The 26,288-nt window shown below is 40.6% G+C and overlaps 1 pseudogene; it reads right to left on the reverse strand.

Moving 5' to 3' along the window:
• The window catches only part of LOC102427048, a 9,408-nt pseudogene extending 5,983 nt beyond the window's left edge, over window positions 1-3,425 (reverse strand).
• Between the last annotated feature and the right edge of the window lie 22,863 nt (window positions 3,426-26,288).

A 26,288-nucleotide genomic window follows, 5' to 3' on the forward strand; every position in this document is an offset into this window, starting at 1 on the left:
CGGCCCTACTCTGTGAGTGACAGGGGGGAGCTCCTCAACCCCCTGATGGGCCCTGCTCTGTGCGTGACAAGGGGGAGCTACTCAACCCCCTGATTGGCCCTGCTCTGTGCATGACGGGGGAGCTCCTCAACCCCCTGATCAGCCCTGCTCTGTGTGTGACAGGGTACGGAGCCCCAACCCCGCTGATGGGCCCTGCTCTGTGCATGACAGGGGGCAATGCCCCAGCCCCCTGATTGGCCCTGCTCTGTGCGTGACAGGGGGTGGCGCCACAACTTCCCTATCAACCCTGCCTTGAGTGTGACAGGGGGCAGTGCCCCAACCCCCCAATCGGCTGTACCCTGAGCGTGACTAGGGGTGGCATCGCAACCTACCAATCCGCCCTGCTCTGTGCATGACAGGGGGCGGTGCCCCAGCTCCCCAATTGGCCCTGCTCTGAGCCCTACCAGGGGCTGCACCTAGGGATTGGGCCTGCCCTCTGCCACCTGGGAGCAGGCCTAAGCCAGCAGGTCATTATCTCCTGAGGGGTCCCAGACTGCGAGAGGGCACAGTATGGGCTGAGGGACCCCCTCTCCCCCCCCCCCCGCAGTGCACAAATTTTTGTGCACCGGGCCTCTAGTAATTAATAATATTGAATGAATGAAAACCTTGATTAACCAGTTAAAAGGTAACATTGCAGTAACATGAAATGTCCAGTGGGTGGAGCCCATGTTGCATTTTGTTCACAGTGTACACAAAGCAAGGGTTCAACATTTTTTGGATGAATTTTTCCATGTCCTTGGGTGAATTTTAGGTGGTTCTGTGGGAACTCTGTAATAAGCTTAGATTTTCTTTGAAGTATTAATTGGTTCCAAGATTTTAGTGTTCAGTAGTTTTCTAACAGAAAATTTAAATCATTTGGTTCTTTAGTTAATGTCAAGTGGAAAGGTTTTACTCTCTACCGAATTCAACTAGATGCTTAAATTTTGTTGCATCTGGGTCAAAGAACTAAGAACATTAAAGAATGAGAAAATCTGTTTAAAAGAGAATGAGAGGTTAAAATGTGGTAAAAAATGTACCATGAATGCCAACTATGCTGACACCTTCTGAAGGACAATAGAATCAAAGCAGTTCCCCCCATCACTTAGTTTAAAAGGCCTGACACTCATGTAAACACAGCATAGTGGTAATTAATTAAAGTAATTGATTTACTTAGTTTCCTGTCTTGAGTCAGTTAACTGGATGCTCCTCCTCATGTGGCTCTGAACATCTGTTAACTGGGCTCATTTCTCTCCCCTTCCCATTTTGGAAACCTTTCATTGTGCTCTCTGGAACTCAGGATCTGCCACATGCAAAATTCTTAAGGCCTTCACTTCTCTGAATATTCACTTTAGGATTTTGCTCAGTAGAAACCCGGCTCTTCATGAGGACCCTGCTTCCCCTCTTCTCTCTCTCTTGCTGTGTTCCCTCCCGCGCCCTCATACCACTGGCGGGAGGGTGGGAGGTGCCTGCCAGCTCCCATGCCATCCCCACCATTCTCCCTTCCATCTCCAGAAAACTCCAACTTTGAAGTTCTTGCTTCAGACTATTCCACAACCCCTGCTTGCCGCAGTCATCTACTTCCTGTCCCTTCTCTTAATTTCTTTAATATTTTTAGCTTCTGGTTCACTGCCATTTCCTCTTAAAATTCCTGTGACAATTTTAGCTTTTCAGCATCCAGATAAATGATCCTTTCAACACTTAATGCTCTTGGCTCCTTAACCTCCTCTTGTCCAGGGATCTTGTCCGTTTCCTTATCTCAGTCATTCTCTCTCAGGGTCATACCCTTGCCCTTGTGTTTACCAAAACATTAACCTCATCCAAGCACCCCCTTTCCAACCCCCACATTCCTGTCTTCCTAGCTCACTCCCTCTGAGGCCCTGGCTCACTTTTCTAACCCATCAGATCTTCAATTCATAGATTTGGCCACATTTTTGTCCTCTCAATCTCCCTCATTTTATAGCCTTGCCTGGCCTGAGTTCCATGCTTTGACATTACATTAACTCCCTTGCCAACTTTGGGATGTCCTTGTGTCTGGAAAACCCCAATCCTAGTTAAATCTAATTATCTGCTTACTCCATGCCTGCCTCCTGGCAGCTGAACATGACTGGATAAAAACCCACAACCATGACTAGTGGGCTCAAGGGAAATTTATCGCCATTAACCTCACATGGACCTGTCCTGCTGCCTGGCCGTCTACTTTATCTTCCTAGTCCATTCCTTCTTCCACTTTTCTAGACTATTTATTCATCAAGTTTCAAACTGTGCATTTAAAAAATTGAACAGATGAGAGCAGACTAAAACTTAATAGAGTGCATAGCATATAATAAGGGTAAATATTATTTCAGGAAATGCTTGTTTCAGTTGTATATACACATATTTATATGTGCATGTGTGCTGGATTAGGATGTAAGATGCATTTTGTGCTAAAAAAAAAAGTTAAAGGTATACAATTATTTCACATCTTCTCTCCTTAAATTTGTATCATCTTCTCACTGCTGTCTAGTGACATTTTACTAAGAAATTAGGAGGAGTTAAAAGAGAACTTGTCCACCTGCCAGCCTGCTGGTTACCATGCTCCACTCTCCTTCAGGTTCCTGCTCTATGTCAGCTCAGTCCTCCACTTATCTCCTAGATCCAATAAATCCTAAACCCATCAAAGACATTGCTTATTGATTATCGAGTAATTAGGACCTCTGTAAGGTTCTTTCTCCAGAATTATTAATTTCCTCCTCTCTGCTAGATAGATCATCCTTAATAATATGAAACATTTCACAATAGTTCCCATCTTAAAAACAAATATACAAGCCAAACAAAGCCTTTGGTGGCTCCCCTCTAGCTACTGTGTCATTTCTCTACTCCTTTTTACAGCAAAACTCCTTTAAAGAGTTGTCTACACACACTGTCCCTGAGGTCTCTTCTCCCATTGTCATTTGTCCCTAGTCCAATGAGACTTGTACTCTCACTGTTCTGCCAAACAATTATATAAGGTTATCAGTGACCTCCTCTTCCCTAAATCCAATGAACTTTCCAGAGAGAGAGAGAGAGAGACCACTCTCTCCTCTTTGAAACACTTTTCCCTCTTAACTGTCAAGGACACCAAGTGCTGCATTCCTGGTTTCCCCTAGAGTCTACCTCCTTCTTCACACGTTGTGAATGTTGGAGTTGCCCATATTGGCGTTGGAGTGCCCAAGGTCTCAGACCTCTTCTCTTGTTTACTTCTACTTATCTCTTGGAGATTTCATCTAGGCTCATGGCTTTAAATAGCACATATATACCAATGATTTCAAATTTATAGGATGCAGACCTTTTCCCTGGAACTTCCTCCTCAACCCCTCCACTTGGGCACTTAATAGGCATCTCAAATTAAAACTGAATGCCCACCTTGCTCCTCCCACAGTCTTCTCCATATCCGTTAACAGAACCTCTGAATTTCTAGTTGCTCAGGGCCTGTACCTTAGTGCCAGCCTTGGCTTCTCTCTTTCTTTTATACACTATGTACATCCACTTGATATCATGAAATCCCATTGGCTCTATCTTCAAAATATAACCTGAACTCAAGCACTTTTCACCACTGTGGGGCGCGGCCAGAGTGCTTTGGACAGGTTCAAGCCTTGGACTATTGAGAGGGCACAGTCCTCTCATTGCCACGTGCAAGTCCCAGCTTGGATGGCAGAGCCCTCCCAGCACAATTAGCCAACAGCTATAGCTGTAAGCTTGAACCTGTGGTCCGAACACGTGGCCCCACGTTCCTGAGTGATAAAGTTCAGGTGCATGTAGTTGAGTGAGACTGAAACCCACGAGAATGTTGTAAACAACTTGATCACGCCCTTACTTTGCCTCATGGCATCTGCTATAAAATAAAGACACGGCTTGTGGGTGCTGGCGCTGTCTCCTCATCAGGGAAGCAGCATCCCACCGAGACCCAGCTTTCATTCTCATGTCTGTCTTTTCTAAGCCTTTCACCACCCCCACTCAGGGTCACTAAACCAGGCTGAGCTGGCATGGCATATAAGACACCCTGGGGCTGAGTATGCCATGGCTGTGGTGGCTCCCCACACACCACCTCCACATCTTCCACCCTGGGACCACGCCTAGGTGTGTGGTAGGTATTAGCGATACAAACATGAAAAGGCATGCTTGGGTGAACTCATCTGATTAGTTATTAGAATACAGCAGATTAGTTTCATAATAAAGAAATAATCACTGTAGGGTGAGACATGGGATTTGAAAAACTTTGTAACTAAATTGGCATTTGAACTGGATCCTGAAGGATGAGTGGAAGTTGGCCAGGTGAATACAAGTGGAAGAGAGTTTCAAGCAGAGAGGGTAGGGCACGGAGGTGTGATGTGATCTGGGAATGGTCAGGGGTTTGAGAAGGTTGAAAACATTTCCCTTTCAGTGACGTGCCCTAAATGCTAATGGTGGAGCATTTGAAGGAGAACCAGGGCATAGATGTTTTCAAGAAGCACTTTCAGTTCATTCCATTATCAATTTGAAGGCAAATTCTGGTAAAATATGTGTTATATAGTGACATACATAATATCTTGATGAATGACTTCCTGACTCTGTCAAACCTATAAATAATCCTAATGTTTGTAGTACTTGAAAGCCTATCTGTATATATAAAAGCCTAAGCAACTGACTGGATGACCAAATGACTGGCTGATAGCTATGACACATACTGACCACCGGGGGCAGACGCTCAATGCAGGAGCTGCCCCCTGGTGGTCAGTGCACTCCCACAGCCAACCTCCCGTGGCTGGCCAACCTCCCGCAGTATCCCCCCCACCCCCCCACTGGCCGGCCCCAATTGGGACTGGGTGAGATGGCCCGGATTGCCGGCCAGGCTGAGGGACCACACCCATGCACGAATTCGTGCACCGGGCCTCTAGAATAGTAATATAGTCCATTTTACCCAGAGGTTTAAAACAAATACAAGTGCATTTCTTTGGATGTTAGTAGTTTTATGTTAATAAATTTAATGAGCCTTTATTGAATACCTTTCATATACCCCAAACTGTGTAAAGTGTTGTAAGGAATAAAAAATAAAAAAGTCAAGCTATCAAGGCACAAAAAGACATGGAGGCACCTTAATTTCATGTTACTAAGTGAAAGAAGCCAGTCTGAGAAGGCTACAAATGATATGCTTCCCACCATATGACATTCTGGAAAAGGCAAAACTATAGGGTCAATGAAAAGATCAGTGGTTGCCGGGAGTGAGGAAGAGGAGAGATGAAGAGGGAGATAGTGGAGGATTTTTAGGGCAGTGAAAATACTCTGTATGATACTATAATGATAAATATATGTCACCATACACTTGTCTACAAGTACTGAATGTACAATACCAAGAATGAACCCTAAGATAAACTATGGACTTTGGATGATTAAGATGTCTCATTCTTGGTTTAAAAGTATACCATTCTGGTGAATTATATTGATAATGGGGGAGTCTGTGCATATGTGGGGGCATTTCATATATAGGAAGTCTCCCTACCCTTTTCTCAATTTGGTTGTAAGCCTAAAACTTCTCTTAAAAAAATAAGTTAGCCCTAACCGGTTTGGCTCAGCAGATAGAGCGTCGGCCTGCGGACTCAAGGGTCCCAGGTTCGATTTCAGTCAAGGGCATGTACTTTGGTTGCGGGCACATCCCCAGTAGGGTGTGTGCAGGAGGCAGCTGATCGATGGTTCTCTTTCATCGATGTTTCTAACTCTCTATCCCTCTCCCTTCCTCTCTGTAAAAAATCAATAAAATATATTTTTTTAAAAAAAGTTAAAAAAGTCAAGATTCATCTTCTTAAGGGGCTTATTGTCTTTTAAGGAGTGATATGATAGAAAAATACATAGACCACAGACCAGAAAGAATATACCAGTAGTTTACCTTCCTGAAAATGTTCATTGGAGAAGTGTTAAACCAGTAAATAAAACAATAACTCATAACAATTAATTAGATGATTTAAAATACTTGCATTCACCAATCTGCAAAATTAATCTATCCATGTTAGAAAGCTCTGACCTGGAAATCCATTTCCCCCTGCCTATCTTTCTGTTTCAGAGAATGAAGTGTTTCTTTTCTTGTGGGAGGTCAGTCTCGCACCCTATTTCCTTGACCATTCTCTGCAGGATTCCTCTGGATGTTGCTTCATCATTTACTCACACATGTATTCATTTGGTAGACATTGGCTACCTCTGTGTCAGGCACTATGCTGGGGGAGAAGAAAAGAAATAGACACAATGCAATAGACACAATGCAAGGCAACAAGGAGGCCATGTTTAGTGAGCTTGCTTTGTCTTCCACCTTTTCTCTTTCAGTGGCTTCTCCTAGTTTCCAATATGCTTATGACTCTCCCACCCTAATATAATTTTTCCTGTGACTCTGGAACCACTATTTCTCTTCCTTGCCCACCCCAATATTACCGTGTTTCTTTTCTTCCCTTCTCACTCAGGCTTCTGTGGGAGCCGCCCTGCACTCCCTGCCTCCCCTGCCTCACCTGCCTTTCACTTACCCCTTCTCTGCAATTTGGCTTCAGCCCCCACCATTCCACTGAAGCCTCCCTGCCAACATACACGTCAGCCCAATGGCTTGTATTTTGCCACATCCAATGGTTACTTTTCTGTTCTTATCTTTTTGGACCCTCTGCTGTAATTATCACTCTTGATTTATTTTTCTTCCAAACTCTATGCCCTTGACTTGGAGGAACTACTCACCGCTGGTTATGCAATTACGTCCTGCTTTCTTTAATCACCTTCCTGCGCTATTCCTCCCTTGCCTTGTCTCTGTGACCCTGAGCTCTGTTCTTGGTTCTTGGCTGCTTCTTCCATATATGGTCCTCAAGCAAACTCATTTGCTCTTATGGTTGTAGATTTCTGACTCTGATTATAAGAGCCTGGGTTGCATATCACACTGCCAGCCGTATATATCTGCTCATATGTCAGACTATCTACTGCTTATAATAGCAACTTGATGTCCCCAATATATTGAAACTCTACATGTTAAAACTGAAACTCATTTTTTCCCTATCCCACCCCAAACCTGCTTCTTCTTTATCAACTCATTACTTTCTTCTCTTTCCCTCTCCCTGCTAATTCTGTCATCACCAAGGATGCTGATCCTTGATCTGTCTATTTCCTGAATTGATCCCCTTCTCTTCATCTCTATCACGGTTGCTCTCGTTCAGGCCTCCACCACCCCTTGCTTATATCACGCGTAGCTTTTAGCCTATGCCATACTGTTTTGTGCCTCTGTGCCTCTAGTTGCCTTTTGCCCTTTCTTAAACTGAGAGACCTATTCATCCTTTAAGACTCATCCTTCAAGAATCATCTTCTAGATCTAGGAAGTCTTTTCTGAGCTATGCAAACTTTTATTTTATTTTATTCAATTTCTTTTACTGCATTCACTTTAAAAAAGAAATTATCTACTTATGTATCTTTTACCTCAATATACAGTAAATTCTGTGAGAGACCATGCTTTCTTCATCTTTGTTCTCCTCATACCAAACTCAGTGCCTGGCATATTTATTGAACCTAAATATAGTTAAGATTTCCCCACTTAGTTGCAATCCACAAGCTTTACTACGTCACAAGATGCTTGGCCTTTTTCTCTTATTAAACAAACACTGACTGAGTGCTTCCTATGTGTTGGCTCTGGGAAGCAGTGGTCACAATGCCCTGAGAATGGCAAGTGGATTACGATGGCCATAGTGGGGCATGGGGGGAGGTGAGTGGGAGGATCAAAACCGAGATGTAATCCATGGCTGTGCTCACAATAGCTTTTGTTCAGAAAGAAGAGCATTTTATGTGGCAGAATGAAAAAGGCTGATGAGGGCAAGTTTGGAAACAGAAGTCTTTTATAGAAGCAAAATTTTTCATTTAAATCACACCTCATTATGATGTGTCTGGTTGGGTTGTACTAATTTTCCAATAGCAGATCATTGTTTTAAAGTATGTATTGAATTGTATTGATTCATGTATTCATTTCATAACCTTTATTAGTGACTATAATATATATAGAGGCCTGGTGCACAACATTTCGTGCACTGGGGGGCGGGGGTCCCTCAGCCCGGCCTGCACCCTCTTGCAGTCTGGGACCCCTCACTCCTTACCACCCGCCTGCAGCCTTGAGCCTGACTTCTGGCTAAGCAGCGCTCCCACACTGACCACCAGAGAGCAGCTCCTGTGTTGTGCATCTGCCCCCTGGTGGTCAGTGCGCATCATAGTGACCAGTTGTTCTGCTGTTTGGTCGATTTGCATATTAGGGTTTTATTATATAGGATGGTATCTTGGGGATTCTGGAGAACTAGACACCATGCTTCAGAAAACTTGTGGTCTAGTGGTGTACTGGGCACAGGAGTGGAAGAACGTGATTCAGCGGCATTGCTGTGGGAGGGGTGAACACAGGCTGCTGTGGAGCCCAGAAGGGGACTGACCTCTCAGAGGGGCGTTGGGAGCCCAGAGAAGGCAGTTTGAGCAATGACTCGGAGCTGAATTTTGAAGGATGAGTAAGAATTAACCTCTCAAATAAGCTGGAGGCCTGCCAGGCCACTATAGGCAGTGGGAACAGCTTGTGCCAAGACTCAAATGAGACCACTGAGTGTGCAGTAGCTTGGTTTTATGCTGCAACCGAAGGTAGGACCAGGAATGAGGTTGAAGTTTAAATTTTATTTTCAAGGGGATGTCACAGAAAAAAGTGGAATTCTGCCCACTTTCATGAACAGATTAGATAGAACAGGGTAATTACTGTGCTACATATTTAAGAAACTAAAGCGTAAACAATGAGACAAATCATCAAAACCACCAGGGCTCTTGGTGAAAATATTCCTAAGAGAAGAAAGGTTAGTGAGTCTTTCTGTAGTCACCAGTCCATTTTCTTGGTTTGGATCTGCCTCTGGCTCATACTCAAAAATTGAATCTGAGAAATCCTGCCATTTCCCAGAGGGCCAATAGTTCCTGTAATAACTACTCCCCAGGCATTTCCTGGATATGATAAACTTTCTAGTTCCATAGTTACAGATTTATAAATCAAAGATTTCCCTCCATGTTTTTCTTCTATGTGAGCATTACCCTGAGGCAAGGTAATGACAAGCCTGGCAGAGATGTCCTGGGAGGGAGGTGGGGGGGTGGGAGTACCGGGGGGGGGGGGGGTGGATGGGTGGGGTGGCTCTAGCGGTGGTGTTTTGTGGCTGCAATACTATCCTCCAGCAGGAACAGACTCGGTCAAGGTTTTATTTTTTTTTTTTTCAGAATAACTTGGGTTCCTCCTCAAAACAAACCAATTACTCACCTAGCGAAAGTGTCTGGGTTGTATTTACGGATGTCTGCCTTCAGGCTAAGAGATGTGATGCTGTCTGTGAAGGATGAGGAAAGAATATCGTTTTAGAATAATAGATGTACAACACCCCGAAGGTGGGTTCAGTTTCTGTGCTGGGTTTCAGGATTGCTATGAATGAGAGCATGTTCTTTTCCAATGGAAACGACACCACCAGTTTCCCAGTCGCTGGTATATGTTTCTTCCAATGTTCCTTTGGCCTTTGAGACTGAGGAAGAAGCCAAATGCCTTTCTTTTTCACAGAATAATCTTTACTGTGTTTAGATTCTTTGAGTAGGTTTTGGTTTTTTTATCTATTTTCCATCTGGATGCCTCTTTTTGAAGGGGGCAGAGGGTGCGCCTAGGATGAGTCTGTCTGTAGTACTGTTGCCTTATGTCATAAGCAGTCATACTTCTGTGGCCCCAAATGTAGGCCAAATGCTGTTTAAAGAAATGTTAGTATTTCTATTCAAATTTTAAATATATTAATTTTGCCTGCACATTAGTCCTTATATTTAAGCATGTTTAAAGAAATGTTAAGCGGGGTGGGCAGGTGAGAGAAGGGAATCCTAATGTATGGTGACAGGAGAAGATTTGACTTTGGGTGGTGGGCACATGGTGCAATATACAGAAACCCATACCTGAAACCTACATGATCATGTTGGCCAATGTCACCCCAATAAATTTAATAAATAAAAAATTACTGAAAAAATTTTCCTACCAAAAAAAAAAAGAAATGCTAAATAAAAAGGGTTCTTCACAAAAATATGCATTGATAAAGGTCAAACTGTAGAAGATTTAATAAAAATGTAAAATCAATTAGTTAATACCAAGTATCTCCACATAGCTGCCACTCTGTTAATCTCAAATCTAGCATGTCCAAAACGGGACCAATTAATTTCTCTCCCCTTTGGTGGAGGCATTATGTTCTCCCAACCTCCAAAGGAAGGTAGCATGATCATTAGGGAAGTGCATTGGTTTTTTAACTCAGGCAGAACTAGTTGGGCCGGCTAGCTTTAAGACCTTTGCAAGGTGGTTACCTTCTCTGGCCATCTGTTTTCTTATCTGTGGTAATGGAATAATTCCCACCTCACAGTGTTGTAATGAGGATTAAAGGAACTATCAAATGTAAAGCAAGTAATACAAAGTCATGAGTATCATGAGAAATTCTGGTATCATCTCTTACTCTCCTTTTCTCTCTCTTCCCAATAATCAGTCTTCAACAAAGTCATGTAATTTCTTTTCTTGGAAATACTTCACATATGTTTCCTTTTATATTCTTATGGCTATGAGCTTATTACATTACTAGAGGCCTGATGCACTGGTGGAGTTCCTCAGCCAGGCCTGTGGGGATTGGGCTGAAACTGGCTCTCTGACATCCCCTGAGGGGTCCCAGATTTCAAGAGGGGGCAGACCACACCAAGGGATCCCACCTGTGCACAGTCAGGGCGGGGAGAGACCGAGGGAGGGTGCCAGGGCGTGTCTGGCCTGTCTCGTCCAGTCCCAATCATCAGACCCCAGCAGCAAGCTAACCTACCAGTTGGAGCATCTGCCTTCTGGTGGTCAGTGCGCATGATAGTGACTGATTGAATGGTTGAACAAACAGTCGGATACTTAGCACATTAGGCTTTTATTATATAGGACTAGAGGCCCGGTGCATGAAATTCGTGCACAAGATGGGGGGTTTCCTCAGGCCGGCCTGCACCCTCTTCAATCCAGAACCCCTTGGACATCCCTCTTGCAATCCAGGACCCTAGCTCCTAACCGGTCACCTGCCTGCCTGCCTGATCCCCCTGACTTGCTCTCCCCTGCTGGCCTGTTTGTCCTAACTGCTCTCCCCTGCCAGCCTGATTGCCCCTAATTGCCTCTGTCTAGGCCCCACCACCATGGCTTTGTCCGGAAGATGTCCAGTCTAATTAGCATATTACCCTTTTATTAGTATAGATACCTAGATTATTGCAAAAATGCTTAACTGGTATCTGTTTATTCTCTTCTCTTCTACAAAATTTTTTCCCCCTTACTATTGGAAAGTAATTCTGAAGTTTTCTTAGAACACTGATTTCCACATGCCACTTTTTAATGTTAGAACTTTATTGACTCCTTGATTTTTAAAAAATTAATATTTTTTTTATTTCAGAGAGGAAGGGAGAGGGAGAAAGAGACAGAAACATCAATGATGAGAGAGAATTATTGATCGACTACCTCCTGCATGCCCCCTACTAGGGATTGAGCTTGCAACCTGGGCATGTGCCCTTGATCAGAATCGAACCCAGGACCCTGCAGTCAGCAGGCCAACGCTTTATGCACTGAGCCAAACTGGCTAGGGTAACTCCTTAATTTTTTTAGAATCATGTTTAATCACCTGTTTGACTTTTAGTACCTGGAGAGGAGGCAGTGTGTTCTAGTGGGAAAAGCACAGATTTTGGATTAGAACATAAATAGATCCAAACCCTGTGTACAAGGTGTATATCTATTAGGTTTTGAAAAAGCAACCTAAGCTTTCAGAATATCAGCTTACTCAACTATATATAATGGCTATTTGTGCAGTAATGAACTAACTAGTATCAGACTGGCGAAGCCCTCTGACTGGGCTTGTATGGAGAGAATGCAGTGAGCGGATTCAGTCAGAAGAATATATATGAACTACAAAAATAAAATGAAGTTGTGGAGTCTGGTTTTCCTTCACAATGCATGTGAAGAGAAAAATAGTTCAAGTTTTATCAGACTTAAAAGATATGGACATTTTCTTCTCACATTCTTTTAAAGAAATCACGTCTGATCCAAGTGCATGACACTCTTGGGTAGAGAATAATGGGAAGTGTTAACTCTATAAATCTTTTCTTTCTTTACAAATCTATTAGAGCCACATATTCTAAATGGCTATGGGTGAGGGGAAATGTCCAATCCAATTTGTTTGAAATAGAGGGTTCATGACAGGGAATGACTGGATCAGTCTCCACTTTATTGAGCTGCTCATCCAGGGCCTGCTGTGATACGGCTACTGGCAGCTCCCCAATGCAGTCCACTCTAATCAGCTTCTCTACTCATTGTTTCCCAGATACATTCTGCCCCAAGGTATTCTTGCTTGTATTTTCTTCTCCACCTAGCCAATGTCTACACATTAGTCAAAGCACAATAAAAGCATGTACTACCAGCATAAAGCCATTCTTGATTACCTCAGCTCATATTACGTTTCTTTTTTTTTTTTGGTCTGAAATTATGGAATTGACTATCCATATAGGATTAACAAACATTGGAGAGGTCCAGTGTCTGGGGAACCTACCTTCAAATCAGTCAGAATTGTAAGGATACCAACCTCTATGACCTTCGCATTTGAACTTCTGTAGTTTTCTGGAGTGCCTAGCAATACAATGATCATCCTATACTAAAGAGCTAATATGCTAATTAGACCAAACAGCCGAACAACCTTCCAGACATCCTTCCGGATGACCTTCTAGACAAAGCCGGAGCTTCAAGGGCCAGCCAAGGCTGCGAGGGGCTGCAAGGGCCAGCTGGGGCTGTAAGGGGCTGCAAGGGCTGGCTGGGGCTGCAAGGGTCAAGCCCCTTGCACGAATTTCATGCATCGGGCCTCTAGTATGATAATAATGTAACATTTTTTGAGTACCTACTCCATGACACACATCATGCTAAGCTCTTTCTACATATTATTTCATCTTGACAGTAGTCCTGTGAGATGCGTATTTGTATTATTATCCCTATTTTACAGGTGAGGACACCAGTGCTTAGAGATGTTCTGTGACCTTGTGCTTACCCAAGTCCACATAGCTAATTGACAGGTTCTGGATTTGAAAACAAGTTGGCCTTGTAGGTCACCAGTACCAGGCTTCTTTTCATCACTCTTTGCTTCTCTTGAGATGGTTGGAAGGTAAAAATTTACTCCCCTGTGAACAATAATTGAGGCTTCCTGACTTGAACCAATCATTAATTTAACACCATGCCGCCTTAGACAGTTGTTTCACTTTTCAAGGCATGATTCCCTCAGTTTGTTCAAACTTCTGCAGGGAAGGGCAAACTTTATTACTTTACATTCTCCACAATGACTAGCAAAGTACCTGGAAAATAACAACAGAAAAAGTATTTGCTGCTTTTTGCCCTGCATTGATTTATTTGCCCATATCCACTTTAAAGATACTTGTTTACTAGACTGGGGTCATGGGCTGACCCTAGTGCTAGATCCGTGAAGTCCTCTGAATAGGTTCTATGTGGCTTAAGAAATCATCCCAGACTATTGCCATGGAAGTTCTAGATGGTTCAATGACAGTTAATGGATGTTTCTAAGAAGTAACATTTATTTTTTAATGGAAATTCTTTAATAATCCTTTATTCATGATTTGAAAAATAAATATAAAAATTAGGGACCCTTCTGCTGCTTGTTATGAGAAGTGACCTTTTTATCTTAATTACCACCATAGGATCCAGATCACACAATATTTGATACCATGAGTATTTGAAATTTTTAAAGGGAAAATTAACTATTGTGCACAATAAAAATACTTTCTATAAAATATCTAATGCAGTGTATGGCCAGTAGGTGGATTCTTTGTTTCTTCTGCCCACCGATTTAGAAAGCCAGTAATAAAGATAAAGCTAGTTATATTGAGAGATGATTTTCTTTCATTTTTTAAAAAATATGTTTTTATTGATTTCAGAGAGAGGAGGGGGAGGGAAAGAGAGACATAAACATCAATGAGAGAGAAACATCAATCAGCTGTCTCCTACATGCCACCCAGTGGGCATCAAGCACACAATCCAGATATGTGCCCTGACTGGGAATTGAACCATTGACTTCCTGGTGCATGGGATGACACTCAACCAACTGAACCACATTGGCCAGGCGAGAGGTGATTTTCTTGACACACCATCAAGATGGAAAGTACAAGGATAACAAAAGTGGTGGTAGTCTGGGTCATTGTGTCAGGAAGAATTCTGAGGCTGTGCCTGGCCTCAGAGAGAAGGAAAGCCACAATCAATTAGTGATTCCTAACATACAGGAGGGAGAGTGGTAGCAGGTGTGCTATATAACTGTTATACCTGGACCAGTGCTTTGATTTATTTCTTAATGAAGAAATAGCTAATAGTTATTTCTAGGGAAATAGCTTTTCCCTTATTCATGGTCTTTCCTACTTTCCAAACTCCTAGTAAATACTCTAGGTCTACAAGATGTTTCAAGTGTAGCCACCAAAGGGAGCAAGCAAAAGGTGACAGGTACACACCCAGAGAATCAACTCCTGACCTTAGTTTTATTGTGACTGTACTTGACCACCTAAACTCAATTAGCCAGAGACTAGCAAAAGAGATAATGCAAGCAGTGAAGGAGGGAAGTTGGGCCACAAAACTGTGCCTTGAAACTACATTCACCTGCACTCCATGTGTCAGCTCTGATGTCAATACAAAGATATTTTGATGGTGAAAAACACTGTAGAATCAGTGTATTATAATAAAAATTGGGGCAAGAATAAACTGTGTAATATTCTTTTTTGTGTTTTGATTCAAAAGCAATTGTCATCCAAATCCAATTTCAGAATCATTATTTTTGTTGAAAAAATACTAAATATGAAAAGGAGGGGTCACAGCTTGAGTTTCTGATATTGTGCCAGATTTATCGAGTCAAGCAAAGAACTGACATTTGGAAATGCTCTTGTTTACCTGTCCATCTAGAAACTGCTCTCTAGAGATCACTGCCAAAGGGGCCAAACAGTCTTCACTAATTTTCTGGTCACAATAAAGATTCCTGCCCAAGATTCCAAAGTAAGAAGGAATAGAAATTATTAATTTGTTTACTTATAATTTCACTCAGAAAATATTTTTCAACCTTATTTTTTTAAATATGTTTTTATTGATTTCAGAGAAAGGTAGGGAGAGGGAGAGAGATAGAAACATCTATGAGAAACATCGGTGAGAAACATAGATTGGCTGCCTCCTGCATGCCCTCTACTGGGGAGCAAGCCTGTAACCGAGGCAGTTGTCCTGACTGGAAATTGAACTGGTGACCTCTGGGAACATGGGAGGATGCTCAACCTTATTCTTAACATTTCTTTAATCTTTAAATTTCCGTTTGTTTTTCTGTAATTTCAGAAAATGTACTATTAGCAAAACGATATTACAGATAAATTTATGTATTTTTGTACTTCCAAACATTACTTGAAAAGTGTAATGATTATATCTCTTTGACTCTCTAAGGAGGCAATATACTCCTGTTCTGACATTTTCTCTCTCTCTCTCTCTCTCTCTCTCTCTCTCTATATATATATATATATATATATATATTTGTGCTCATGATATTTCTTGCCCCCCTCATGCTCTCTCAATTAACTTTTATACACTATTAACTCACTAATACCATACTTTTTAAATCTTGTATTCCATTTTAGTTCTGTAGATAGCCTGGATTGTTTTTGCTTAAAGTTTTACATACAGTTGCAGTCAGATTCCAGCTGGGGCTGAGTGATCAGAAGACTTTTGGGCTCTGATGGCTCCCTCCCATGGCTGAGAAGACTGATGCTAGTTGTTAGCAGGGAGCTCAGCTGAGGTTGTAGAATAGAGTGCCTCTCATAGCCTCTTCATGTAGCTTGCAAGGCCTTCTCCCTGCATGGCGTCTGGAGCTCAAGAGGGAAGTGTCTGAAGACCAAGCATTTCATGAAGCCCAGGCAGAAGCTCCAAGGCTTTTTAATGAACTAGCCTTGGGTGTTCAAGAATGTTACGCCCACCATGGTCCATTGGTCAAACAACTCACCAAGTCCAGCCCAGATTCCAGAGAAGGGTAATTAGACATGATCTTTCGATGGGGGCAGTGACATGGTCGGTCACCTTATAGAAGAATATGTGGCATGGGAGGTATTTTGGAAAATATATTCTGCCAAATCCATATTTATTCTTTAAAAAGGCATGAGTCATATATTTTATTCTAAAAATTTTCTGGTCAAAGTGCTCTTAGGCCCTTGGAGGATAAGGGTCAGATTTCTTAGAGACCTTAAAAAAGTGGGGAAATGAAATTCAGTTAGAGGCAGAGACCAGGCTATATGTACACAGAGGACAACGGAGAAATGTATATGGAGAAAGGGCATTGGGTTAGGAATTAGGAGTTGGGAGTTCTAATCCCTATACCCTGGAGGTCTTTCTTATAAATTTAAATAAACCACTTAATCTCTAGACCTCATACTGCTTGTCTATAAAATGACAGTTAAATTTGACCAGTAGTTTTCTATCCTGGCTGCATGTTCGAATCATGTGAGAAGCACTGAAAAAAATATAATCCCTTACAACCTCCTTAAATAAATTAGGTTGATGCCAGGATTCTTTTCTTTTTCTCCTTAATAAATCAGGGCTGAGAAACACCAGATTGAATCTGTAATACTTTGTCAACCACACTCAGCTTTATTCAGAGCATCAATTATGAACCTTGATAGAATCACTGGCAATATGTTTGTTAAAAAAAAAATCTGGGGTAGGGCACAGTAATTGATATTTTCAAAAAGCTCCCCAAATTATTTCAATATAAGCTAGGGTTGATAACTTCTGTTTCAGAGAGGTAATTTTAAAACTTTAGCAGGCACCAGAACATATTGTAAATTATATGTATTTTCAGTTTTCTTTGTATTATGATGTTTTGATGTCTTAAAAGCCTTTCTGGCTGGGGAGAGACTGACATTCCCAGAGCCAGCTAATGCCTAACAATAACTTCATATGCAAACCAACCAAGTCAGAGTTTTTGGCCCCAACGACCTCCTTATCTAACTCTCACACACCAAGCCAGTATTTCCCCTGTCCCCAATCACCCCAGGGCCAGGTACCAGGTAACTAGAGACCACAACTTTAGCTCAAAGCCCACCAGAATCATTCAAACTAGCCAGTCCTACACTGTTGGCTCTGCACCATCTTGACTTTCCCTGGAAACCCCAATAAAGGCTCTATCTTAAACCTTCCACTCACTTCTGTCTTCTGCCTCCTGGCCACCTAGTGTTCCCACCTGTGGCCCTGCATGGCATGAGGTGCTCTCTCTAGGGCAGTGGTTCTCAGCCTTGGCTGCACATTAGAATCACCTGGGAATCTTTTTAAAATCCTGATTTCTGGGCCTCATCCTCCAGAAATTCTGTTTCTTTGTTACTAATGTTGTGGCCCCACCCCATAACAAAGAAACAGAATTTCTGGAGGATGAGTGTTGAGTGTTTCCTTCCCACGTCCCGCGTGGATCAGGGTTCAGGAACTGGAAGCGGAGCCGCACACAAATGAAAGAGAAAAGTCACGAGATAATTTGGAAATATTGGGGGACCAGGCAAGTAAGTCCAACTCAGGAGGAAGGACTTCCTCCGGCGCTCAGGCCTCACCAAGCTTTTATTGATCTGGGATGCACCCATAGCATAGCCCTTAGGCAGGCCACCCCCCCAGTAACAGGCAGACTAGCCCATCAGCAAGGATTTACATAATAATAAATGGGGGAGTAGTTTCAGCTACCACTGTCTGGACAAACAGAGGTGGCGCCTAGCTAGGGCTTCAAAGGCACCCAGCCTTGGGGGGGGGGGGGGGGGTTCCTCTGTCTATGCTTATCAGATAGTGAAGGCAATAAACAGTTTCCCACAGATGAGGCCCAGAAATCAGGTATTTAAAAAGATTCCCAGGTGATTCTAATGTGCAGCTAAGGTTGAGAACCACTGCTCTAGGGCCTGTGAGTTTAAGGAACATCTTCTAAACCTCGTTCTCTTCTCCTTTTCGGGCCACAACAACTTTACCATACCATGCCATACATACCATACATACCATACATACCATACCATTCCATTCCATACCCAACAAAGATTACTTGAAGGGCTTTTTTAAAACACAGATTTCTAGGTGCCACCCACAGAGTTTCTGATTCATTTTGCCTGAAATAGTCTTGGAAATATGCATTTCTAACATGTTCCTAGGTGGTGCTGCTGCTGGTCTGTCCAGTTTTTTCAGCACCATTTATTGAAGAGACTGTTTTTACCTCATTTGCCTGTTTTATAATAGATTAGTTGACCATATTCATAGGGGTTTATTTCTGGGCTCTCTATTCTGTTCCATTGGTTGATGTGTCTTTTTATGCCAGCACCATGCTGTTTTGATTACTATAGCCTTATAGTATAGATTGATACCAGTAGCATGAAACCTCTAATTTTGTTATTTTTTTCTCAAGATTGTTTTGGCTATTTGGCGTCTTTTATGGCTCTATGTAAATTTGTTCTTGTTCCGTGAAAAGTGCCATTAGTATTTTGATAGGTATTGCATTGAGCCTGAAGATTGCTTTGGATTGCATAGATATTTTAACAATGTTAATTCTTCCTACGCGTGAGCATGATATATCCTTCTATTTATTTATATTTTTTAAAAGTTCTTCCTTCAATGTCTTATTGTTTTTGGAATATGTCTTTTACCTGCTTGGTTAAATTTATTTCTAGATTTTTATTATTTTTTAATGCATTTGCAAATGGGATTGTTGAGGTATGTTCCCCCTGTTCCCATTTTGCTGAGAATTTTTATTATTAATGGGTGTTGGATTTTGTCAAATGCTTTTGAAGTATGGTACCTATTTGCTTTGTTTAACAATGGACAGGTTATTTTGATTTTCTGAATTGTATAAATCATCCCATTCGATTGAATGCCTCATTGGTTGTAATGTGACTATCCCATCGATTGTGATCTTACTGGTTTTAGAAAGCAAATTCCTCTGTACCTGGGAACCAGGACAGCACAATTATCCCAAGACCTGAGGGTTCCAGATAATGTTTCCCTGTCAACTCAGTGGTCCCAAGACCCGAGGGCTCTAAATAATGTGTTTCTGTCAACTCAGTGGTCCAAAGACCCAAAACTATAAATATTCTTTGTAGATAACTAATCAGCTCAATCTCGCTTCTGTAACTGCTTTGTGCAAACCAGGGTCCTCATTCCAAACCCTGGGATGTAATCAATACCTTTGTGATTTTTGCCTATATAAGTCTGGTTTTGCCACCATCTTATTACTATGAGATTTGGGAATGTCCCCTCATAGTCCCGGATTGCAATAAATGTGACTCTTTAATTCGACTTCTTGAGGCGTCCTTCTGTGATTCGCGGGGTACATTACAACACTTTTTCTGCATTTATTGATATGATCATATAATTTCCATCCTCCATTTTGCTTATGTGGAATATCATGCTAATGGTTTTATGGATATGGGACCAACCTTGCATCCCAGGAATAAATTCCACTTGATCATGGTATATGCTCTTTTGAACATGTTGCTGAATTCAGTTTGCTAATATTTTGTTGAGGATTTTTGCATCTGTGTCCAACAGGGATATTCTCCTATACTTTTCTTTTTTTGGAATGTCTTTGCTTGTTTGGGTATCAGAGTAATGCTGGCCTTATAAAATGCGTTTGGGAGCCTTCCTTCCTCCTCAATGTTTTGGAATAGTTTTGAGAAAGGTAGGTATTAATTTTTCTATGAATGGTATGGGCTATCTTTATGTGTATATATATGAAGAAATGTAAAGATAATTGGAATTATTTAGCCTGTAGAGAAAGGGTTTCTCGACATCAGGCCTATTGATATTTCAGGCTATATAATTCTGTGTTGTGGGGGGGGAGGGAGGAGTAAAGGGAAAAGGAGAGGAGGGAGGTGTTCTCCTGTGCATGTAAAATCTGTAATGGCATCCCTGGCCTCTACCCACTAGATGCCAGGAGCACCCTCCCACAATCCCCAGTTATGATAACCAAATGCCCCATTAAGATTCACTACTGTAAAAGCAGTTACAGTCTTCCATTAAGTAATTGAAAATAAATGATCAACTTAATGGGCACCTATTTTTCAACTCTACTCTACAAAACAGTAATAAACACTATTCACATCGTTAAGAAGGAAGTAATAGCCCTATATTTAGTACTTGAAATAGCTTATCAGATGCTGCCCTTTGAACAGGATGTTAGCATTGGAAGTCCTTGCTCCCAGGAACCCCTCTCCTCTTCATTTTTGTTTCCCATAGAACCCAGAGATGGGGGTCGTTCTACATTTGTTGGCAATGAAAGGAACTGACATTTGTTGGGTGTCTGTTTGTTTAAGTCAGATGTCTTACACGTTTACCTTGCAACATCTTCTCAGTTTACCCTGTAAGATGGCTGACCCCACATCACAGATGAAGCAGCTGAAACCAAAGGTATGCGGAAACTTTCCCATTATCACAGAGCTAGCAAATGCAGAGGCAGGTTCAGCTCCAGGTGTTTGCACTCTTTCCACCACTCCATGCTTACTACTGGTCTTGATTACTTCTAAACCCTTCATTTGCAATTTGATTTTCTAGTGTCTTTGAAAAGTGTTTCTAAATGAGGGAAGTGGAAACATAATTGTTAGCTGAGCAGTCTATTACAGTTGAGTTCTGGTTAGTAAGTTTTCAAGATTAGAAACATTTGGAGTAGACTCCCTCCACCTTCTTGCTTGTCTCCAAGTACAGAAAGAGAACCTACAAAACACTAGAGCATCCCAAACTCAAGGCTCCCATCAGAATCCATGTTCACTAGAGGCCCAGAGACGACAGTTGGAGTCCATTAGATTCAAACATTCTGCAATTCCATCTAGTTCTCCAGGTGGGTTTTTCAATGTATTGGTTAATTATATTGCACAATGACCCATCTACTGTAAAAGATACATTGATTAACGGCAAAATTAAATTAGAGGTATCTCATTATGTTGTAAATGCTATTATCTGTCTCAGTTCACTGTAAAAGGACAGAGCAAAGTAGCTTAAAATTGTCCTTCAGTCACGGGAGAATGACATAAATGGCTAAGTAAATCACTGAATGTAGCTTATGGGGTCTGGAATGCAACTAAAAATAGGCTGAATGTTTCTTGACTGGAACTGAAATCAAGGCAACCACAGTGTTGCACAACGCTGTTCTAGGAGTGGCACTTGTACAAAAGGCAATGAGAAAATTAAAGGTAACTAACAATTGCTAGTTGTCACTTATTAATTGAGCATGACTTGTCAATGAAGCAAATTTCCTTAATAAAATTAGTTATTTAAGAATAACCTTATATATTTTCAAAGTTTAGAAAGACCTATAGATAACTTTTTATTCAGGATGAAAAGAACAAAACTGAGATGAGTAGAACTCTAATGTGTGGGTGATAAATTCTCATGTAATAAGAATAGTTTTCAGCATTTGGCAAATCATTTCATTTATTGGAAATTTCAAGAAGAATAATGTTCTGTATTGCCACATGTGTTTCAGTGACAAAGTAGCACATCAGCAGATTCTGACAACACTGACCTTTTGTTCCTAATCTCATGGTTAGATTTTTTTAAAAAAACAAAAACAAGCAAACAAGGAATTTATGGATTTCTAACCTTCATGAGGGGCCACTGGTTTTCTAAGGAACTCAAAAATCATATATTTTTTTTAAAAAAAGATACTCTTTAGAAGATTCAGTCAAAAAAGACATTTCAAGGAACATGAGAATCATCTTCAAATATTTGAATAAATTGCAGGTGGAAGACAGATTCAATTTTTATAAGTAGCAAAGGAGTACATAATTGGGATATTGGGTAGAAGTTACATGGAGACAGATTTGGACGTCACTAGAGGGCAGAACACTAGGCTGTTTCAAAAATAGAATAGGCTGCATGATGTAATAGTGAGTTTGTAGGTACAGCAAGTTTATCTGTATTTGTTCATTCATTCATTTATTCATTCACTCAACAAATGAGTACAAGTAACTACTATATGCCAGGCACTGGTCTAAATTTTGGGACTATAGTTACAGACAAGAAAGACAAGCTTCCTGATCTCAAGAAAATGTATGCTGTGCAGTTGGGTTGACAAACTTTTTCTGCATAGGGCCTGATGGAAAACATTATAGGCTTTGAAGGCCACATGGTCTTTGCTGCAACTACTGAACTCTGCCATTGTTTTGCAAAAGCATCCATTGGCAAACTATGGCCTGTTGGTCAAATCTTGCCCACCACCTACTTTTATAAATCAAATTACAGTGGGGCCTTGAATTAGAGTTTAATTCATTCCGTGATGGAGCTCATAACTCAAATTACTCGTATGTCAAATCTTAAAGTGAACGAGTGAGACACATGATGCTGGGCTGATGTTGTGGCGTTCACTGTGACGTTCGCTGCACCAACTAGCGGTGGGGTATCTGAAGCTGGCTCGTAACCCGAATTTTAGCTCGCAACTCAAAGCAAAAAATCGGCTGAGACACGCTTGTATCTCGAAAAACTCGTTAGTCGGGACACTCGTAAGTCAAGGCCCCACTGTATGTTGGAACATAGCCACACATTCATTTTATATTGCCTATAGATATCTGCCTTTAACAGCAGAGGTGAGTACTTGTGACAGAGATGGTAAACCCCATAAAAGCCTAAACTATTTTTCATCTTACCCTTTACAGAAAATGGTTGCTGATCCCTGCCATAGAAAAGATAAAAATAAATGATTATGGCTGTGTTTTAATAAGACTTTATTTATGGACACCAAAATCTAATTTTATATATTTTTTGCATTAGAAAATATTCTTTAAAATTTTTTTCAGTTACTTAAAACTGTAAAAAATAGTCTTAGCTTATAGGTCATACTAAAACGGAGGTGGGTTGGATTTGGTCTGTGGGTCATAGTTTGCTAATCCTTGTTCTAAAGTATTTTAGTGAATTCACAAATCTTGAATAGTTCTATTTTCACTGGTGAGAGTCTACTTGTAATTTCATTTATACTGATAATGACAAATTTCACCAGTATGCTAAATAACAAAATGTCTGTTGTTGATCAGAGAAGGAGGTCACCAAAGTGCTTATAGCAGTTATTTCTGGAATGTGGGGCTTTTTTGAAAAAAATTCTAGCTGCTTCCCCTTCTCCCTGCTACCACTTCACTGTGAAATCCTGATTGGAACATCTGAATGCACCAGGGTTGTATTTTAGCCTAAGTAATACATAATATCACACTGGCTATGCTGAAGTATGTTAAATTACAGGCATAATAGCACTTTAATATGCAGAGACATTGAACACTTTTCTGCCTCAGTGCTCCCTTTATGGGCTTTTGGGCATACTTTGCATAATTAAAAAGGCCATCTATCTGGGAGACTAGTTAGAAGTTGGCTGTAATTTTTCTCCTGCCCCCGCTCCAAATAGCAATTTTTCCTTCATGTCATACATCAAAACAAACTGGGTTTTCTATATTCTTTTCTATACTCGCGGTCAAATGGAAAAACAGTAAAAGTATTTTTCTAGGTGTTTGATGTGACTTGTGAGTTCAATTGTAAGTGGTTGACCTAATAACCACTTTTAGGTACCACCTGAATATGTTATTCTGAAATAATTTCATTTTTTTCCTAGGAGACTTTTTCTTTTTGACAAATATACTAACTCTATGTTAAAGTTTTTTTGAGGCAAGCTAGAAAACATCCTTTAATCCTGTTGCTATTGATCTCCTTCCCTTGAGCTATCTCTCTTAACAGAGCCATCTCTGTTAAAAGACAGATCGTAGGTCCCTTCTGTTTTTAGAACCTTTTTCCTGTTTCTTATTACATTAGTACATTTAATCTGAAAACTGACATTGCTTTTGAGTAATAAAATCAACCCCCACCTCCCACCATTTGATAGATTAAGCATGTCTTTTTTCATTGTGGGCTTATTTTGCCAATGGATGGGCTAGTGTTGCTTTGGGGGAGCTGAAGCCAATAGCTGTCTGGCTATGAGAGCAAATGCCATGGCTTATTACTGGAAATTCCCAATGAGGGGCCGCTGGGACTCAAAATGAAACCTTGGCGGTGAGCTAATCATTGGGATGACCTTACACTAAATCATTCAGAGCAGCATTGTCCTCAAACATAAAAAGTGACATTGTCTTTGCCAGTTTATTTGAGTTGTTTATTTGCTTTGAAATTAAAAGATATCTGTGTTTTGTGAAATAAAGGGTAGGCTTGGGGTTTCCATTGACTTCGAGCACTGATTGCTTGCCATTCTCTGCCCAGAAGCTTGCTAGAGAATAATCAAATCATCTTGACTAAAAGGAGGATTGCTTTATTTGTCCACACCCTTATCCAACAGTCCTTCACAGTAAGGTTCTTTTTAATTTTTACTGAAAATGTGAGATTTTATTGGCAAAAATTTATTAGTGTGGGTTCTATCCATAAAGAATACAAACAAATTTAGTGCTCCTCTAAAATACTAACACCACTTTCTCCAAAAAGAGATATTTTATTTTGAAAGTAAAAAGATGACTTCTGTTTTGGGGGCATAGACACAAATCCTCTGAAATTGATGTTGATTCTGGGGCATGAACAAATACAAGGACAGTGATGTCATAATTTGTAAAACAGTGATTACAGTTATTTCATTCACTATAATCTGCTATGCACAGCCTCAGTTCCCTTGACCCACTATTGCAAGGTTATATACTTTGACCAAATCCAAACTCTGATTAAATACAACTCCCTGTTGTGTTTACAATGACTCTGCCTGGACCTAAGCAGCTGATTATGGGTGGGGAAAAGCACATAATTGTGAGAATGGTGTCATCTTCATTTCATTGCACTAACCTCAGGTTGGCCCTTAGTACTGTTAGCAACTCCACTTCACTTGTCTCTTTTGTTCACCTTTCTCCTCTTTCAGACTATTTTCGTACGCCAGGGAGTCACTGAGAAGTGCTTATCATTGTGAGCAGTGTGGATTAAGGTTAAGTGAGTGACATAAATCACCACAGCTGGTTTAGAGGGCTCAAGACACACAATCAAATGCAGTATCAAAATTTTTAGTTAGTCAGTATCTAGTCTTTAAAAAATACTCAGTCTTGGCCAGTGTGGTTCAGTTGGTTGAGTGTTGTCCCACACACAGATAGGTCACTGGTTTGATTCCTGGTCAGGGCACATGCTGGGTTGCGGGCTTGATCCCCAGTACCAGAGGCAGATGATTGATAATTCTCTTTGATGTTTCTCTCTCTCTCTCTCTCTCTCTCTCTCCCTCTTCCTTCCTCTCTCTCTAAAATCCATAAAACCAAAATCTCAGAGACCAAATTCTTCCAAAGATAATTGTGCATAAAAATTGTCTTGGAAAAAAATAGTAGTAAAAGAGACTATAGAAAATTTGCAGAATACCCCTTTAAATTTTTGCCAGCTCCAAAATTTAATAAATAATTTCAGTATAGAAGTTTTACAATGTAATATTTTTATTATTGTTTATAAAAATTCCAAAAATAAAGCAAAGTTTTAATTTTTAGGAAAAAAACACTTTTGAGATAATGTAATAATTTTACTCCTACTTCTTTCAAAATTAAGCTAACTCCTCTGTCATCTACTTGTATTATCTAGTGTTGAAATTTTACAGCATGTATTAATTTGGATCATATCTATCCCCAATTTCTCTCTGTATGAAATCTGGCTTATTTGTTTAGACCTACCTCAAATGATATCTCTTTTATTAAAGATTTTTCTAAACTTCAGTCAGAAACAATCATTCCCTACTTGGTAGAATTTTACTCATATTTTCATTTCATCATCGTATAAAGAGAAGTACATTTAAAAACAAATTTTATTAATAAAATTATAGGAGATCTACATTTTAAATGCTCTTAGCAATATGGCATATTTGTAAATGTTTGAAATAGCTACACTAAATATGAAGTATGAAATGCTAAATAAGTATCTGAGCCTCTTTCCCCCTTAAAGGATGTACATAAAGGTTGGTTAAGGTGTTCTGAATCCTTTTCAAAGAAATTAATGACTCAATGGGGGTTGAGAGTTCATAGGAATCTTTAAATCTAATTATTATTCTTTAAGACTAGTATCCAACTAAGAGTAATATTTCCGAATGAGTATGTTTGGGCCGGGTTTTCTCCAACTGTTGCAGAGTGAAAACTGAAAATAATCAGTTGTCAGTTATTTTTAAATAATATATGTTTGTTGCTAGATCTCATGATAATCCTTTTACTTTAATTTCTCTAATTTTCTTGCA

The sequence above is a fragment of the Myotis lucifugus genome, unplaced genomic scaffold (genome assembly GCF_000147115.1).
Source record: "Myotis lucifugus unplaced genomic scaffold, Myoluc2.0 scaffold_189, whole genome shotgun sequence".
Classification (NCBI taxonomy): domain Eukaryota; kingdom Metazoa; phylum Chordata; class Mammalia; order Chiroptera; family Vespertilionidae; genus Myotis; species Myotis lucifugus.